We start from the raw sequence: 19,950 nt of genomic DNA on the forward strand, positions 1-19,950 counted from the left end.
TGGCCGAGGTTTCCCATACGGCCCCGAACGATGTGAACAGGGTTCCCGAGATACCTAACGAGTATTCGGTACACCCGGCCACGTACCTACCGCATCACAGCCCACCCCTACGGTCAGCGCTGTCCACGGCCTCCAGTAGGCTACAAACACCAGAAACTACTTGCAACTCCTGGACGGAGAACTAGGGTGAATAAGAAGCCGAGAGGGTCCATTGGTTTCGGGCCCAATGCATGGTAGTAGCTGATTCTTAAATCACACATACAGATCTCAGTGCTTAAGGTCGGCTTCAATGAAACAACCCACCATCTACTCCTACATGTCCTCTCATCGATACCTTTACCAAATCGTGTTCACCACACCACTCTCATTACCGACATAATCATTTCACTCTAGCCCATCACCCAGATGAACCACACCTGACACGACTCTAAGCATAGCAGGCATAGCAAGGTAGGAACAACACATACATATGGCTCAATCAACTCCTACACATGCTAGTGGGTTTCATCTAGTTACTGTGGCAATGACAGGTCATGCAGAGGAAGTGGGTTCAACTACCGTAGCACACAGCAGTTTGAAACGCGTTGTCTTAATGCAGTAAAAGAGAGCAGGAGCGAGAACATGGGATTGTATCGATATGATCAAATGGTTGGTTGCTTGCCTGATGGTTCGATGCACTGATACGGTTCTTCGTTAGGGTAATCACGGTACTCCTCGGAGGCAGAACCTGCCGCAAAGAACACCGATACACAACCATCACCAAACAACGTGCAACAATATGATGCATGCATGAAACATAGCAATATGAGTGTGTTGGGCTAATGCAACTAAGACCAGAAGGGTTTGAACCAATTTGAATCAAAGATTCAAATTTCAAACTCAAACATGGCCCTTTAAAGTGTTTCTCCTTGTTCTGTATTAAACATCAGGTTAACTTGTTTAATCATGCATGAAAATAGTACAGATGGATAGATTGGATTTTTTTGATCATTTTTCATATATAATTTGTCTGATTTGTAGTTACAGAATAAAAGTTATGAATTTTTGAAGTTTAAACTATATTCTAGAATTTCCTATATTAGATTAATTCCAGACAATCAATTATTGCGTCAGCCTGACGTCAGTGTGACGTCAGCAGGTCAACGGGACACGTCCGGGTCAAACCTGACAGTGGGTCCCGCGTGTCAGTGTGATTAGATTAATTAAAATTTAATTAAAACTAAACCTGTTTAATTAACAGGGCTGGGCCCCACCTGTCATTGACTCAGGGGAGTCAACCAGGGCCCACCCGTGGTCAAACCCGGGTCGGCTGCACCGGCGTTTAGCCGTCGGTGAGCCCGACGCGGCGGCGGAAGTGGTTTTGGCTGTTTCGGTCGCCAAATGGGTCGCGGAGACCACCGGAGTGGAGCTGAGGACGAGCCGCAGCTCTTGGTGGAGTCCGTTGGGGTCGGGGTGGCCGGAGTTGGCGTCGGCGATGACTTTGGCGGCCACCGGGGTTCGGCCGAAGACGAACTTGACGCTAGAGGGGTCAGTGAGGCGCGGGGAGTAGCTAGCTAGGTGCTACGTGACACGGTGAGTAAGATGGACACCGTGGAGTGGCCGGAGGGTGACCGGGAGCACGTCGGCGACGAGCTCCACGGCTGTGGGTGCGGTTGAGCTCCGGGAGGTGGCTACACAGCTCGGGAGCAAGAAAAGGAGGGGGGGAAGATGGCTAAGCTCACAGTGAGTGCGGCGAAGCCCTTGGTGCGGCCGGAGATGGACCGGAGCGACGACGGCGTTGAAGGGGATCTCCGGCGACGGCGGTTCGGGCGAGGTCGTTGCGGTGGACTCGGGCGTTGCGAGCGCTCGGGGCTCGGCTTGCTCGATGGAGTGGACAGCGGCGGAGCTCCTCGACACGATGAGAGGACGCACGGGTGGCGGGGAGCACGGCTACGACGAAGGCACGGCGATGGTGGCGTCGGTCATGGCGGGGGAGCGCGAGGGGGAGGAGCTGGAGAGGAGAGGGGGTGTCTGGGGGGTTCGGGGGAGAGAGGGAGGCCGGTCCACGACGTCACCGGGCGAGGGGAGCGGCGAGGCGGCGAGCAGGTGCGTGGCGCACGCTGTGGTCGCCGTCGGGCACCTGCCTGCCTGCCTGGCCGGCAAGCAGCTCGCTGGAGCGACGCTGGGCTGGGCCGGCAGGTGGGCCGGGAGCAGGCGTCAGGTAAGTTTTTCCCATTTCTTTCTGTTTTCTGTTTTTTTTAAAACTTCTGCAACTTTGTTGAATTAAATAAAATACTTAGGCAACTCCTAAAATCACCAAACTACTCCTGGTCCATAGTTGGATTATTTCCAACATGAAACATTTTAGTTTGGAGATATTTGAGCATTTAAATATTTTATAATATTTTAAATGCCCAAATTCAAATATTTATGATTTAATTCAAAAACCCTAAGATGGCCTAGGAAAATGTGCGTCACTTTTGGCAGAGGTTCTGAACCAAGACAAAAATGATGGGCATTTTAGAAGGGCATTTCAGGTTCATTGAAAAAGTTTTTAGTAAACCCTAATTGGTTTCAGAGGGGAGTGGGGGTTCTGTCATCCCCATTTCAGGTTTCTGATGAAAGAGTAAACATGATGCAGCACTCTAATGCATGGCTAACTAGGATGTGACACGGAACCTTGGCGGGACCAATCTAGGGCTCTGGCGGAGCTGTTCTGCCAGGGACACTTCCCTCCGGGAGGGGCAAATCATCACCAACATCATCACCAACGATCCTCTCATTGGGAGGGGGTCAATCTCCATCAACATCTTCACCAGCACCATCTCCTCTCAAAACCCTAGTTCATCTCTTGTATCCAATCTTGTATCAAAACCACAAATTGGTACCTGTGGGTTGCTAGTAGTGTTGATCACTCCTTGTAGTTGATGCTAATTGGTTTACTTGGTGGAAGATCATATGTTCAGATCCTTAATGCATTTTATTACTACTCTGATTATGAACATGAATATGCTTTGTGAGTAGTTACGTTTGTTCCTGAGGACATGGGTGAAGTCTTGCTATTAGTAGTCATGTGAATTTGGCATTCGTTTGATATTTTGATGAGATGTATGTTGTCTTTTCCTCTAGTGGTGTTATGTGAACGTCGACTACATGACACTTCACCATTATTTGGGCCTAGAGGAAGGCATTGGGAAGTAATAAGTAGATTATGGGTTGCTAGAGTGACAGAAGCTTAAACCCTGTTTATGCGTTGCTTCGTTAGGGGCTGATTTGGATCCATATGTTTAATGCGGTGGTTAGGTTTACCTTAATGCTTCTTTTGTAGTTCCAGACGCTTGCAATAGGGGTTAATCATAAGTGGGATGCTTGTCCAAGTAAGGGCAGTACCCAAGCACTGGTCCACCCACATACCAAATTATCAAAGTACCGAACGCGAATCATGTGAGCATGATGAAAAGTAGCTTGACGATAATTCCCATGTGTCCCCGGGAGCTCTTTTCTCATTATTAGAAATTGTCCAGGCTTATCCTTTGCTACATAAAGGATATGGCCACCTTGCTGCACTTTACTTACTTTATTTACTTGTTACTCGTTACTACTTATCTTATCACAAAACTATCTATCATCTACAATTTCAGTGCTTGCAGAGAAAACCTTACTGAAAACCACTTATCATTTCCTTCTGCTCCTCGTTGGGTTTGACACTCTTACTTATCGAAAGGAATACGATAGATCCCCTACACTTGTGGTTCATCATCATGCTCTCAAGAAAAATGAAATACTTGATATCTTTCATAATGGACTAACCGATGCTTCCAGAGACCACCTGGATGGTTGTGTTGGTTGTGTTTTCAGGGAAAGAACTGTTGGTCAAGCTGAATTGTTATTGAATAATATGTTGACTAATGAAAACAATTGGACACTTCCCGAACCAACTCCTAAGCCAACTCCGAAAAAGGGGTGTTCTATTTCTCAGTCCTAAAGATATGCAAGAGGCAAAGAAATCTATGAAAGAAAAGAGTATTGAAGCTGAAGATGTTAAGAATTTACCTCCTGTTGAAGAAATACACGGACTTAATTCGCCACCTATTGAAGAAATACATGGTCTTGATAACCCGACACAGGTAGTAAAGGTAAATTCTCTCTATAGATATGATAAAGCAGAAATCTCGTCTACTAAGTTTACTAGCCAATGCTTGGATGAGTTTGATGACTTTATTGTTAAACAAGAAAACTTCAATGCTTATGTTGATAGACAATTGAAATGCAATGATTATATGATTGAACAAACTTGAGTGATTATATGTCTAGAGTTAAGGGTGAACTTAAACTCAATAGTAAACATGCTTCTATGGTTACCACTCAAGTAGAACAAGTGCTTAAAGCTCAAAATGATTTGCTCAATGAATTAAATGATAAGAAAAATGATAATGTTGTTAGAGTTATGACTAGAGGTGGTAGAATGACTCAGGAACCTTTGTATCCTGAGGGCCACCCTAAGAGAATTGAGCAAGATTCTCAGAGAAATAATGTCGATGCACCTAGTCCTTCTAAAAAGAAGAAAAAGAAAAATGATAGGACTTTGCATGCTTCTAGTGAACCTGTTGTAGACACACCTGAGAATCCCAATGATATTTCTATTTCTGATGCTGAAACACAATCTGGTGATGAACATGAACCTAGTGATAATGTTAATGATAATGTTCATGTTGATGCTCAACCTAGCAATAACAATGATGTAGAGGTTGAACCTGCTGTTGATCTTGATAACCCACAAAGAATCAACGTTATGATAAGAGAGACTTTGTTGCTAGGAAGCACAGTAAAGAAAGAGAACCATGGGTTCAGAAACCCATGCCTTTTCCTCCTAAACCATCCAAGAAAAAGGATGATGAGGATTTTGAGCGCTTTGCTGAAATGATTAGACGTATCTTTTTGCATATGCGTTTTACTGATATGCTTAAAATGAATCCTTATGCTAAGTACATGAAAAATATTGTTACAAATAAAAGAAAGATACCGGAAGCTGAAATTTCCATGATGCTTGCTAGTTATACTTTTAAGGGTGGAATACCAAAGAAACTAGGAGATCCAGGAGTACCAACTATACCATGCTCCATTAAAAGAAACTATGTTAAAACTGCTTTATGTGATCTTGGAGCCGGTGTTAGTGTTATGCCTCTCTCTTTATATCATAGACTTGAATTGAATAAGTTGACACCTACTGAAATATCTTTGCAAATGGCCGATAAATCTACCGCTATACCTGTTGGTATTTGTGAGGATGTGCCTGTTGTGGTTGCAAATGTTACTATTTTAATGGACTTTGTTATTCTTGATATTCCCAAGGACGATAGTATGTGAATTATCCTTAGTAGACCCTTTTTGAATACTGTATGGGCTGTTATTGATTGCAACAAAGGCAATGTCACTTTTCATGTTAATGGTAACAAGCATACGGTACACTTTCCGAGGAAACAACATCAAGTCCACAGTACAAATTCTGTTGGAAAAATTCCATCGATTATTATTGGAGGTTTTGAATTTCCTCTTCCTACTATCAAGAAGAAATATGATATTCTTATTATTGGGGATGTACATATCCCTGTTGAGGTAACCTAGTGCTATTCGAAAATTCTCCGGTTTCATGCGACTCGGAATGAGTTTGTTAACAAGACTTCATCAACCTTGTTAGTGGATTCCCTTTGATGAGCATGAGATGGATGAAGTTAGAAAGGACAACCTTCTGTACCCTCCTTTTACCTTCTATTATTTAGATTAAATAAATAAAAAATAGTATTTTCTGTCTGTTTTCTGAATTATCCTTGCAATAAAAAACACCCCGAAAATAAAAGTTCTCCAAATGCCCTGAAAATGAAATATGATTTTTCTATAATATTTGAGAATATCTGGCACTGAGAACACATCAAGGGGAGCCTGCACCTGGCCACGAGGGTCCAGGGTGCGCCCTACCCCCTGGGGCGCGCCCCCTGCCTCGTGGGCCCCTGGTGGCCCCCTCCACTTATTCCAGCACCCACACACTTCTTCCTCCCAAAAAAATCACCAACCAGCTCAAGCACGAGTTCTAGCTCATCTTACTGCCGTTTTCGATCTCCTTGCTCAAAGCTCCACTCACAAAACTGCTTCGGGGGATTGTTCTTTGGTGTGTGACTCCTCCAATGGTCCAATTAGTTTTTGTTCTAGTGCTTTATTCATTGCAAATTTTTACTACCTAGGTGACCCTGTTCTTGAGCTTGCATGTCAAATTTATTTGGTCCCAAGTAGTTCTAATGCATGATATAGTCTCTAGGCACTTATGGGAGTAGTTGCTATCAATTTTGTTGAGTTTCGTTCACTTTTATTTTGAGTTACTAAAAATTTCAGAAATTTTCAGAAAATAATGAAGAGATTTTTGAGGGGCTCTTCGAGCCGAAGCTCAAAGGATAAGCAAAGTGAATAGGATAAAAAGCCCAAATATAATCTCCCTCGCACCACGGAGGTTCGGCCGTGTGAATGGCCTTGTGATGAATTCTTGAGAGCAGCTGGGATTCATGATGATTTTTATTATTTGGCTGAGAATGCAGGCCTCACCGACTTCCTCCACGACCAGCTCGATCAGTATCTCCTACTCACTAATATTTTCGTGCAAAATTTTTACTTTCATGCTAGGAAATCACCACTTTCAGTGGAGTTTCATTTATATGATGAGGTTAAGGAGATGTCACTTTATGACTTTTGTGGGGTTTGCAAGATACCCTTTGAGGGCAGCATAGAGGAACCACATTGTAGTGATGTGGATGGATTTATTAATATGATCGCTGTAGGGGAGACGAGGAAGGTTTCCGATGCAAGAATTACTAGCATACACTTTCCTGTTCTACGTTACTTTGCAATATTTGCTAGTAGATGCTTAATTGGTCGCAGGAACTGTGGAAACCTTAGTGCCCCTGATATTGTTATTTTGTGCCATGCTTTGTTTCGTGATAACACTTTTAGTTTAGGCGCTATTATTGCTAAACGATTAAGTCTGAACAGTACAAAGGGCCCCATCTTTGGAGGCATCTATGCTTCGCGCCTTCTAAACACTTTAAGATACCTATTGGGCATTATGGGAAAGAGGAAAAGTTGTTGCCCCCTATTTTTCTAGATTATAAGAGTATGGTACCACATGAATTTATTGTTAAAAATAAGGAGATGATGTATAATTTGATATTTAATAAAACTCACAGTGAGACTATTATTTTGCCTGCACCCTCTTTGTTTAACATATTTTCAGGCACATACCTCATCTTGCCGGAGGCTGTTCACACACACCGGAGCCTAACACCAGCTCTAGAGCCTGAGCCAGAACCACCACTTGACCCTTATCGATAGTCCGTTTTTCAGTGGCACCCAGATGACACTCCTCAGTACACTAGAGAGAGTAGCTTTGATCCATGGGCATAGACCAACTTAGCCCAAAAGCCTAAGCTTGGGGGAGTATGTATTTCTCACCGACATTACATTCATGTTCACACACTCATTCCAGCTGTCGGTGCTCATACTTTTTCATTGTAAGATCCATGCTAGTTTATTTTATTTTTCTTACTTTCTTCTTGTGTATTTGAATAACCTTAAGAAAAAACAAAAAAATAGTTATAGCTTTTAGCTAGTTTACTTTCCATGCTTGTATAGTAGTAATAAAAAGAAAACCCAAAAAGTTTTCTCATTCTTCTTTTGCTTGTTGGGAGATTTCCCGTGTAAACAGTTTTATTTCTTTTCTTTGGGGGTCGAGAGGAGAAGACCATGATAAAAATGTTGAGTGGCTCTCATATGCATTATTATTGATTTAACCAAGAGTCCATATTACCTTGTCTTCTCCCTTGAATTGAATGCTCGCAGATTCCAGCTTAGTCCAATGCACGTGCACTATTATTATTATCCACACCGTTCGGTCGTGCGAGTGAATGGCAATAATGATGATATATGATGAAATGATTGAGATGAGAGAAGGTGGTACGAACTCGGCCTCTCTTGTTTTTGTAAATATGATTAGTTCATCATTCCTGATTCAGCCTATTATGAATAAACATGTTTGCAATGACAATTAGAGATTATAGTTGCTCATGACATGCTTAATTATCTAGGAGTTTATAATGGTTTACCTTGCATGCCAACATGCTATTAAAATGGTTGTGGTGTGGTATGATAGGGTGGTATCCTCCTTTGAATGATTCGAGTGGCTTGACTTGGCACATGTTCACGCATGTAGTTGAAACAAAATCAACATAGCCTCCACGATATTTATGTTCATGGTGGATTATATCCTACTCATGCTTGCACTCAGTGTTGATTAATTTTAATGCATGTTCATGACTGTTGTTGCTCTCTAGTTGGTCGCTTCCCAGTCTTTTTCTAGCCTTCACTTGTACTAAGCGGGAATAATGCTTGTGCATCCAAAATCCATAAACCCCAAAGTTGTTCCATATGAGTCCACCATACCTTCCTATATGCGGTATCTACCTGCCGTTCCAAGTAAATTTGTATGTGCCAAACTCTAAACCTTCAAATGAAATTCTGTTTTGTATGCTCGAACAGCTCATGTATCAACTAGGACTGTCTGTATCTTCCATGCTAGGTGGATTATTCTCAATAGGAGTGGACTCCGCTCCTCACTCACGAGAAAATGGCTGGTCACCGGGATGCCCAGTCCCATGCTCAAATCAAATCAAAATAATTGCAAACAAAACTCCCCCAGGATTGTTGTTAGTTGGAGGCACCCGTTGTTTCGAGCAAGCCATGGATTGATGATTGTTGGTGGTGGGGGAGTATAGACTTTACCATTCTGTTTGGGAACCACCTATAATGTGTGTAGCATGGAAGATATCGAGATCTCTCGGTTGTTATGTTGGCAATGAAAGTATGCCACCCAAAATATTATTTATCTCTGTTTCAAAATCATGCTCTGGCACCTCTACAAATCCCTGCTTCCCTCTGCGAAGGGCCTATCTATTTACTTTTATGTTGAGCCATCACCCTCTTATTAAAAAGCACCAGTTGGAGAGCACCGCTCTCATTTGCATGCATTACTATTAATTTATATTGAGTAAACTAGATCTCTTTTACCATGAATTACAATGTCTAGTCAGTCCTTGATCTTCAGGGGTGCTCTGCCTTTATATTTTGCGGTCTCAGAAAGGGCTAGCGAGATACCATCTTGTTATATCATATTATGATTGTTTTGAGAAAGTGTTGTCATCCGAGTTTTATTATTATTGCTCGCTAGTTGATTATGCCATTGATATGAGTAAACATGAGACCTAAGTGTTATTGTGAATGTGGTTAGTTCATAATCTTTGCTGAAAACTTGAATGCTGGCTTTACATATTTGCAACAACAAGAGCAAACAGAGTTTGTAAAAGTTTTTCTTTATCACTTTCAGTTTATAAACTGAATTGCTTGAGGACAAGCAAAGGTTTAAGCTTGGGGGAGTTGATACGTCTCCATCGTATCTACTTTTCCAAACACTTTTGCCCTTGTTTTGGACTCTAACTTGCATGATTTGAATGGACCTAACCCGGACTGACGCTGTTTTCAGCAGAATTGCCATGGTGTTATTTATGTGCAGAAATAAAAGTTCTCGGAATGACCTGAAACTCCACGGAGAATATTTTTGGAATTAATAAAAAATACTGGCGAAAGAATCAAGGCCAGGGGGGCCACATCCTGTCCATGAGGGTGGGGTGCGCCCTACCCCCCTAGGCACGCCCCCTGCCTCGTGGGCCCCCCAGTGCTCCACCGACCTCAACTCCAACTCTATATATTCACGTCCGGGGAGAAAAAATCAGTGAGAAGGATTCATCGCGTTTTACGATACGGAGCCGCCGCCAAGCCCTAATCTTGCTTGGGAGGGCTGATCTGGAGTCCGTTCGGGGCTCCGGAGAGGGGAATTCGTCGCTATCATCATCATCAACCATCCTACATCACCAATTTCATGATGCTCACCGCTGTGCGTGAGTAATTCCATCATAGGCTTGCTGGATTGCGATGGGTTGGATGAGATTTACCATGTAATCGAGTTAGTTTTGTTAGGGTTTGATCCCTAGTATCCATTATGTTCTGAGATTGATGTTGCTATGACTTTGCTATGCTTAATGCTTGTCACTAGGGCCCGATTGCCATGATTTCAGATCTGAACCTATTATGTTTTCATGAATATATGTGAGTTCTTGATCCTATCTTGCAAGTCTATAGTCACCTACTATGTGTTATGATCCGGTAACCCCGAAGTGATAATAATCGAGACCACTCACGGTGATGACCGTAGTTTGAGGAGTTCATGTATTCACTAAGTGCTAATGCTTTGGTCTGGTACTCTATTAAAAGGAGGCCTTAATATCCCTTGGTTTCCAATAGGACCCCGCTGCCACGGGAGGGTAGGACAAAAGATGTCATGCAAGTTCTTTTCCATAAGCACGTATGACTATATTCGGAATACATGCCTACATTACATTGATGAACTAGAGCTAGTTCTGTGTCATCCTATGTTATAACTATTGCATGAGGAATCACATCCGACATAATTATCCATCACTGATCCAATGCCTAGGAGCTTTTCACATATTGCTCTTTGCTTAGTTACTTTACCGTTGCCACTGTTACAATTACTATAAAACTGCTACAGTTACTTTTGCTACCGTTACCGTTACTTCCATACTACTTTGCTACTAAATACTTTGCTGCAGATATTAAGTTATCCAGGTGTGGTTGAATTGACAACTCAACTGCTAATACTTGAGAATATTCTTTGGCTCCCCTTGTGTCGAATCAATAAATTTGTGTTGAATACTCTACCCTCGAAAACTGTTGCGATCCCCTATACTTGTGGGTTATCACACCCCGACCAGAAGTGCAAAGAGTTGCTCCTCAAGCTACTGAAAATATTTACTTTGAAATCCTTTCGGCTATGTAGAGAAACTGCTAGCTAATCCCTCTGCAGGAGATGGAACGTTACATCCCGATATGCACCTAATCTATGTGGATGAAGTTTGAGGATTATTTAAGCTTGCAGGTATGCCCGAGGATGTTGTCAGGAAGAAGGTCTTCCCTTTATCTTTGAAGGGAAAGGCATTGACATGGTATAGGCTATGTGATGATATTGGATCATGGAACTACAATCGATCGAAATTGGAATTTCATCAGAAGTTTTATCCTATGCATCTGGTTCATCATGATCGTAATTATATATATAATCCCTCAAGCTTGGGGGAGGCTCAAGTCAATGTTGTATTTATGCCCCAATCATGAGCTCTCAAGATAAATTATTATTCAAAAAAATCATGTTCGGCTTTCTAATAATGATCGCTCCATGCTCGATACTTCTTGTGCTGGTTCTTTTATGATGAAGACTATTGAATTCAAATGGGATTTATTGGAAAGAATTAAACACAACTCTGAAGATTGGGAACTCGATGAAGGTAAGGAGTCAGGTATAACCCCTAAGTTTGATTGTGTTAAATCTTTCATGGATACCGATGCTTTTTCGTAAATTTAGCACTAAATATGGACTTGACTCTGAGATAGTAGCTTCTTTTTGTGAATCTTTTGCTACTCATGTTGATCTCCCTAAGGAGAAGTGGTTTAAATATCATCCTCCCATTGAAGTGAAAGTAGTAGAACCTATTAAAGTTGAAGGAAAAACTATCACTTATAATGTTGATCCTATTGTTCCTACCGCTTATATTGAGAAACCACATTTTCCTGTTAAAATAAAGGATCATGCTAAAGCTTCAACTATGGTTTGTAAGAGTAATGCTAGAACACCTACACCCCCTGAGCAAATTAAAGTTGAACATAGTATTGCTATGGTCAAAGATCTCTTGGTCGATAATATTGATGCACATGTTATTTATTTCTGTGATGAAGCTGCTAGAATTGCTAAACCCAACACTAAAGGTAAACATAGACCTGTAGTTGGCATGCCTGTTGTTTCTGTTAAAATAGGAAATCATTATTATCATGGCTTATGTGATATGGGTGCTAGTGTGAGTGCAATACCTCATTCCTTATACAAAGAAATTATGCATGATACTGCACCTGCTGAGATAGAAGATATTGATGTTACTATTAAGCTTGTCAATAGAGACACCATTTCACCAATTGGGATTGTTAGAGACCTTGAAGTCTTGTGTGGGAAAATTAAATATCCTACTGATTTTCTTGTTCTTGGTTCCCCACAAGATGATTTTTGTCCCATTATATTTGGTAGACCCTCCTTGAATAATGTATGCTAAGATAGATTGCAAAAAGGATATTGTTACTGTTGGTTTGGGGGATATGTCTCATGATTTTAATTTTGCTAAATTTCGTAGACAACCCCATGATAAAGAATTGCCTAGTAAAGATGAAATTATTGGTCTTGATTCTATTGCCATGCCTCCTAATGATCCTTTAGAACAATATTTGCTAGACCATGAAAATGATATGTTTATGAATGAAAGAAGGGAAATAGATGAAGTATTCTTTAAGCAAGGACCTATTTTGAAACACAATTTTCCTGTTGAAATTCTTGGAGATCCTCCTCCACCCAAGGGTGATCCCGTGTTTGAGCTTAAACAATTACTTGATACTCTTAAATATGATTATCTTGATGAAAAGAAGATATATCATGTTATTATTAGTGCTAACCTTTCAAAGCATGAAGAAGAGAAATTATTGAAAACTCTAAAGAAGAACCGTGATGCTATTGGATATACTCTTGATGATCTGAAGGGCATTAGTCCCACTCTATGCCAGCACAAAATAAAATTGGAGAAAGATGCTAAACCAGTTGTTGATCATCAACGACAGTTAAATCCTAAGATGAAAGAAGTGGTAAGAAATGAAACATTAAATCTTCTGGAGGCAGGTATAATTTATCCTATTGTTGATAGTCAGTGGGTAAGCCCAGTTCATTGTGTCCCTAAGAAGGGAGGTATTACTATTGTCCCTAATGATAAGAATGCATTGATCCCACAAAGAATTGTTACAGGTTATAGAATGGTAATTTATTTCCGCAAATTAAATAAAGCTACTAGAAAAGATCATTACCCTTTACCTTTCATGGATCAAATGCTAGAAATACTATCCAAACATGCACATTTTTGCTTTGTAGATGGTTATTCTGGTTTCTCTCAAATACCTGTGTCAAAAGAGGATCAAGAAAAAGGCCACTTTTACTTGTCCTTTCAGTACCTTTGCTTATAGACGTATGCCTTTTGGTTTATGCAATGCACCTGCTACCTTTCAAAGATGTGTGACTGCTATATTCTCTAACTTTTGTGAAAAGATTGTCGAGGTTTTCATGGATGATTTCTCCATTTACGAAACTTCTTTTGATGATTGCTTAAGCAACCTTGATTGAGTTTTGCAGAGATGCGAAGAAACTAATCTTGTCTTGAATTGGGAGAAGTGCCACTTTATGGTTAATGAAGGTATTGTCTTGGGGCATAAAATTTCTGAAAGAGGTATTGAAGTTGATAAAGCTAAAGTAGATGCTATTGAAAAGGTGTCGTGTCCTAAAGATATCAAAGGTATACGAAGTTTCCTTGGTCATGCTGGTTTCTATAGGAGGTTTATTAAAGACTTCTCTAAAATTTCTAGGCCTCTCACTAATCTCTTGCAAAAAGATGTTCCTTTTGTTTTTTATGATGATTGTGTAGAAGCATTTGAAATACTTAAGAAAGCCTTGATTTCTGCACCTATTGTTCAGCCACTTGATTGGAATTTACCCTTTGAAATTATGTGTGATGCTAGTGATTATGATGTTGGTGTTGTTCTAGGACAAAGAGTTGATAAGAAATTAAATGCTATCCAATATGCTAGTAAAACTCTAGACTGTGCCTAGAGAAATTATGCTACTACTGAAAAAGAATTTTTAGCAGTTGTATTTCCTTATGATAAGTTCAGACGTTGATTCCAAAGTAACTATTCACACTGATCATGCTGCTATTAAATATCTTATGGAAAAGAAAGATGCCAAACCTAGACTTATTAAATGGTTTCTCTTGCTACAAGAATTTGATTTCCATATTATTGATAGAAAGGGAACTGAGAACCGCATTGCAGACAACTTGTCTAGGTTAGAAAATGTTCTTGATGACCCACTACCTATTGATGATAGCTTTCCTGATGAACAACTAGCTGTCATAAATGCTTATCGTACTGCTCGATGGTATGCTGATTATGCTAATTACATTGTTGCTAAATTTATACCACCTAGTTTCACATACCAGCAAAAGAAAAGTTTTTCTATGATTTAAGACATTACTTTTGGGATGACCCACACCTTTATAAAGAAGGAGTAGATGGTGTTATTAGACATTGTGTACCTGAGCATGAACAGGAACTGATCCTACGCAAGTGTCACTCCGAGGCTTACGGAGGACACCACACTGGAGATAGAACTGCACATAAGGTATTGCATTCCGGTTTTTATTGGCCTATTCTCTTCAAAGATGCTTGTAAGTTTGTCTTGTCTTGTGATGAATGCAAAAGAATTGGTAATATTAGTACACGTCAAGAAATGCCTATGAATTATTCACTTGTTATTAAACCATTTGATGTTTGGGGTTTTGATTATATGGGACCTTTTCCTTCCTCTAATGGATGTACACATATTTTAGTTGTTGTTGATTACATTACTAAGTGGGTAGAAGTTGTTCCAACTAGTAGCGCTGATCATAACACTTCTATTAAGATGCTTAAAGAAGTTATTTTTCCGAGGTTTGGAGTCCCTAGATATTTAATGACTGATGGTGGTTCACATTTTAATCATGGTGCTTTTCGTAAAATGCTTGCTAAGTATGATGTTAATCATAGAATTGCATCCCCATACAATCCTCAGTCTAGTGGTCAAGTAGAATTGAGTAATTGAGAGATTAAATTGATTTTGCAAAAGACTGTTAATAGATCTAGAAAGAATTGGTCCAAGAAACTTGATGATGCGTTATGGGCCTATAGAACTGCTTATAAAATCCTATGGGTATGTCTCCGTATAAAATTGTTTTTGGAAAAGCGTGTCACTTACCTCTCGAACTAGAACATAAGGCATATTGGGCTATTAAAGAGCTCAATTATGATTTCAAACTTACCGGTTGTCGGTTCAATATCCAGCGTATCTCGTAGTAGGGGTCCTAAGCTAGGCGTCTTGGAGCTATGGTAACATGGACACGGGATTTTACCCAGGTTTGGGCCCTCTTGATGGAGGTAAAACCCTACGTCCTGCTTTTGATTGTATTCATATGGGGTGTAGTACAGAGTACATGTATCTACCACGAGATGATAGTAATGAATATGAGATTGTCTATTGACTAGCCTGGCCTCGGTTTATATAAGACACCAGAGGCCTAGGGTTTAGGAGAGTCCTTGTCTTAGGCGCCAAGTCTTGTGAAGTCTTCCTTGTATGCGGCATGGGTTGTCCGAACTGGCCCATCAGTTTACGGCCATGGGGGTCCTCGGCCCAATCCAACTGATCAGGAGATGACGTGGTGAGTACCCCCTAGTCTAGGACACCGTCAGTAGCCCCCTGAACCGGTCTTCAAGTTGGGGACACTCCTCGATTCTTCCAAACTGTTCTTCACCTTCAGTCATTGGTCTTGAAACCAAGTTCAAATCTTCTCGTCTTTGATCTTGAGGATCGCCGAGGTGACTCCAAAGAGCTTACACGTCCGGCATCTGAGGAGCCCCTTTAAGTTTCCGGCCTTTATCAATGCCTTGTTATTTTTATGCCATACCTCGGGTTTGAAGTTGTTCCCGAGCGGCAACGTCCTCTTGTGTCCAAGCTCCAACGCCGGACTGCATTCGAGGTATCTTTAGCAGCTGAGCACCAACGCCGGACCGCTTCCGAGCTCCAACACCGAAAGGTATCCGAGCTCCAACGCTGGACTATATCCAAGCTCCAACGCCGGACTATGTCCAAGCTCCAACGCTGGACTATATCAGAGGTGTCATAGATCACCTTGGTTCAAAAAAGTTGAAGGAGTTTGGACGAGCTTAATGCCGGAAATGCCCTCTATGAAGCCAGCCATTGGCGTCCGAGTTTTATGCCGGACTGCTTCCGAGGTGGTGCACCACCCCGACTACGGGTTGATTTTTTTATTGGTGCAATTTATTCTCTGCAGAGATATATAGCCAGTAGCCCTCAAGGTGTGTGTATCGGTCTAAAACCCGAGGTGCACCTGAAGGATGACATAAGACCGCTGATCCCAGTAGCCCCTAAGACTCAGGTTGATTTGCAAAATCAGCCTGAGGATCAAGTCCTAGCCCGGCAGAATACTTCGGGACACAAAAAGCGGTGTGCTTAGTCCTCGAGACTCAGGTTGGGTGAGGCCGACCAACCTAAGGATCATAATCTCCTCGGAAACTGTATTGCACTTAAAATTTTCTGCATTGAATAGGCAATGCAGTAGCCCCCGAGACACTGGTCGGGTGGCCACACCAGATTAGGGGATCGATGTGCTTCTTTAATATTTATGAATAATGATAAGCCCAAAGCCCAGTAGCCCCCGAGCCTTAATGCGGACATGGGTGGCCGAATTGAGGATCGATATCCAGAGTAAAATCACAAATTATGCGCCTCCGGCCCCGGTTAGTGTTCGGCGACAGCCGAGGTCAATCCGTAAACACTTCGGCCAATGTTATGAGCGGCCCGTCATTTAATACAGTCATCGGACAGCTGACCAGTTTACGCTTATTGTGACAGTCGGTTTTTGGCTTTCTCCACTGAGGTGCTTAACCATGCAAGCTAGAAGCACGATCGCAATGGTTCTCCCTTTGCACACCTAGCTTAACAAAGTGGACGTAGGAGGCAAGCACAGGAGCCAGGCAACCTAACTATTGACCGAAGACACAATTCGAAACTGATGCATATATAGCAAGATCCGAGAATTTTTGCCGAATCCCTAAAGGCGTCCGGCGTTGCACTGCGAGACTTATGCGGAAAACACACAAATAGTTGAAAAGTGCCATAGGATTTGAAAACCAAAAAACCTCAGTAAAAACCCGACGTCCGAACTAGATCAATTGTTCGGTGCTAATCAGAAAATTGGTCTTACAAAAAAAAGAATTGTGCTGTCGTGCTTTAACATGACACATCATATCTCAAGACTTCAAGCGGGTCAGCCTACGGCTTCAACCTCCTATCCCAAAGGCAGAGTACTTCTCATTAGGCCAGTTTAGCAAACTTTAGCGGCTTTGAGAGAAAAATTAGGCTCCCCGGCTATTGACCACACACTCGCATCGAAAAAAGGAGTGATAGCAAAAAGACTTTGCAACGACTAAGAAGACGAACACTTACTATAAAACAGCTCACATAAATTTAAGAGCCCCCGAGTGACTTGGGTAAAAGAATTTTATGTATCATGATTGTATGTACCGAAGCACTTATATCATAGTGTTCACCCGAACTTTAAACGCGTCTTAACCGACCATCGGCTTCTCCCTCTTCGGCCAAGGGCCGAAAAGTGTTATGTACTCCCCCTGTCGCGAATATCGACGGTGTTTCCGATAACCAGGCAATCAGGCCATAAGGCTGTAACAGACAAAGCGCGCTCAGGGAACTTATGCTATATTATCGACGAAGTGTAAGAAGCATCTTCAAAGAAAATAGTACCCCCAACGATACCTTTCTTCGGTTGCTCATTATTACTATGAGACTTTTGCAATAGATTTTTTGTACTCATGAGTTCCCTTGTGTGCCGACCATTATTGAAAACAGTAAGAGTGCTAGCTTTTGGCTTCACCCAGTCTGAGGTCCGGCTCGGATGACCCGGTCGTGACAATCGCAGAGGTGCTCCCTTTACTCCCTAGCCAAACAATTGGGAACGTAGGGGTAAACACAGGAGCAAGGCAACCCAGCTTGCAAATCGCTTAAGTCAACATGGTGCATATTGTGGCGTAATACACGAACAAGGAATGAAGCCGTACAAGTATAATCATTTGCAAGAGGAAAGGCTTCATAAAGGAAGCCCCCAAGTAAGCGGGGTATTTGAATTTGTGTGTCACAAACAAAGTTTGGACAAGGAAGTTTTTCACAACCAACTTTTTGCTAAAAAAGTATAGTGCTTGGTAGAACCAAACAAAATTTAAAACTGAAAGTTTTTGAGCATGAAAGCGACTTAGCTGGTTAATGTGCTCGGTGTTGATGACACGGTCCCAGCTTGATGCGGGACAAGGTCCCAGCCCCCAAGATGGTCTCGAGGTGGCGGAGCGAAGAGCTCGGCACTCCAAGTGGCGACATAGCATGGCCAAGGTGGCGAGGTGAAACCCCCAGTCCGACCGAGGCGACGGAGCAAGCCGGCAGTATGACGCCGAAGACGCCAGCGTGGGTTAGTGAAAGGATGACGAAGCCTCCGGTCCAGCCGAGGTGACATGGTACGTCGGTACGCCGAGGTGACAGTGCTGCCCAACCCAGATCATTTACCTGTGCACAGAAAATAGTGCAAGCCGGAGATAGTAGTAATAATAATAAATGAAAAAATCGTTGCATAATTAATAATATATGCGAAGAGAGTAATAAAATAAATATGGCCCGTGTGCCGAACACTCAGTGAGGTAGAGCTCTCTTAGCGATGCCAAAGTCCCCGAGGCCCCCGAACATGTCGGTATGGCAGTTTGACCAACAAGGTGATCACGCGAGCCAATATATGCCGATTGGGATGACCACGTCGGCTTGCCGAAGTGACTGTGTGACATGGTCGAGGTAGATTATCGGGGCCGAGCTCAATGGTGGCGAAGGAGTAATAGCCTCTATTTTATAGGGCGGGTCCAGTTGTAGATGTGACGTTTGTGAGACTGCAGACAAAAATCCGGATACACTAACAAAACGTCAGTGCAAAGTTAGTTTGCACTGTTCAATTAGACTTTAAAGGTGATGGTGCAAAAAGCAGCACTTGATGCTCGTGTATGCATGCGGCTGAGAACACCACTTATGGATGGTAATGACCATACGTGCAGAATTAAAACAGGAAAAATCATTAAGAGAAAAGGAAAGAACTCCCTTCTGATGATGTTGTCGTCCGTGCGGAGTGTCCTCAGATCTTCGTGGTACTGGCCGTCCTAGGCATGTGTGCTCCTCAGGACCCAGTGCTATGTACCACACGCGAAGCTAGCGCCAAACGCGTTTGGCATTGTGGCATGACGACATCGACAAAGGTCAGCCAATCCTTACGATGGCGAGAGGCTGGCCAGACCGCCGTGACATACAAACGTCGGTAGAATATCTTTGTTTGACGATGAAGGCTGGATGGCCGCTGAGCAAAGCTACTATCAGCCTCGTGTGCACTGCCGCACGTGGGAGGTAGTCTGGCGCGGCTCCTTGAACGCAGCGCCGCTCGATTTTTTTTCTTTTTGCGTTAACCCGCTTCGGCCTTCTGCATGCGTGCCCGGCCGCCCGCATCTCCAATACTTTTAGGACGCGGATCTGGTATACTGCCAGACGCCAGACACTTTTTGCTGATCTTGATTTGACTGCAAATCACGTAGCACGAGGTAGCACCAATAATTTTGCAAAAAAGATGGTTTACGTAGAACAGATCTAATTGAAAAAATATCACCTGATTGTCCAATCAATCCGCGACGATCGCCCAGCAGGCTCTCAATGAAAGCACCAATGTCGGTTCAATATCCGGCGTATCTTGTAGTAGGGGTCCTAAGCTAGGCGTCTTGGAGATATGGTAACATGGACACGGGATTTTACCCAGGTTCGGTCCCTCTTGTTGGAGGTAAAACCCTACGTCCTGCTTTTGATTGTATTCATATGGGGTGTAGTACAGAGTACATGTATCTACCACGAGATGATAGTAATGAATATGAGATTGTCTATTGACTAGCCTGGCCTCGGTTTATATAAGACACCGGAGGCCTAGGGTTTAGGAGAGTCCTTGTCTTGGGCGCCAAGTCTTGTGGAGTCTTCCTTGTATGCGGCATGGGTTGTCCGAACTGGCCCATCAG

Source organism: Triticum dicoccoides, chromosome 2B (genome assembly GCF_002162155.2).
Source record: "Triticum dicoccoides isolate Atlit2015 ecotype Zavitan chromosome 2B, WEW_v2.0, whole genome shotgun sequence".
Lineage (NCBI taxonomy): Eukaryota > Viridiplantae > Streptophyta > Magnoliopsida > Poales > Poaceae > Triticum > Triticum dicoccoides.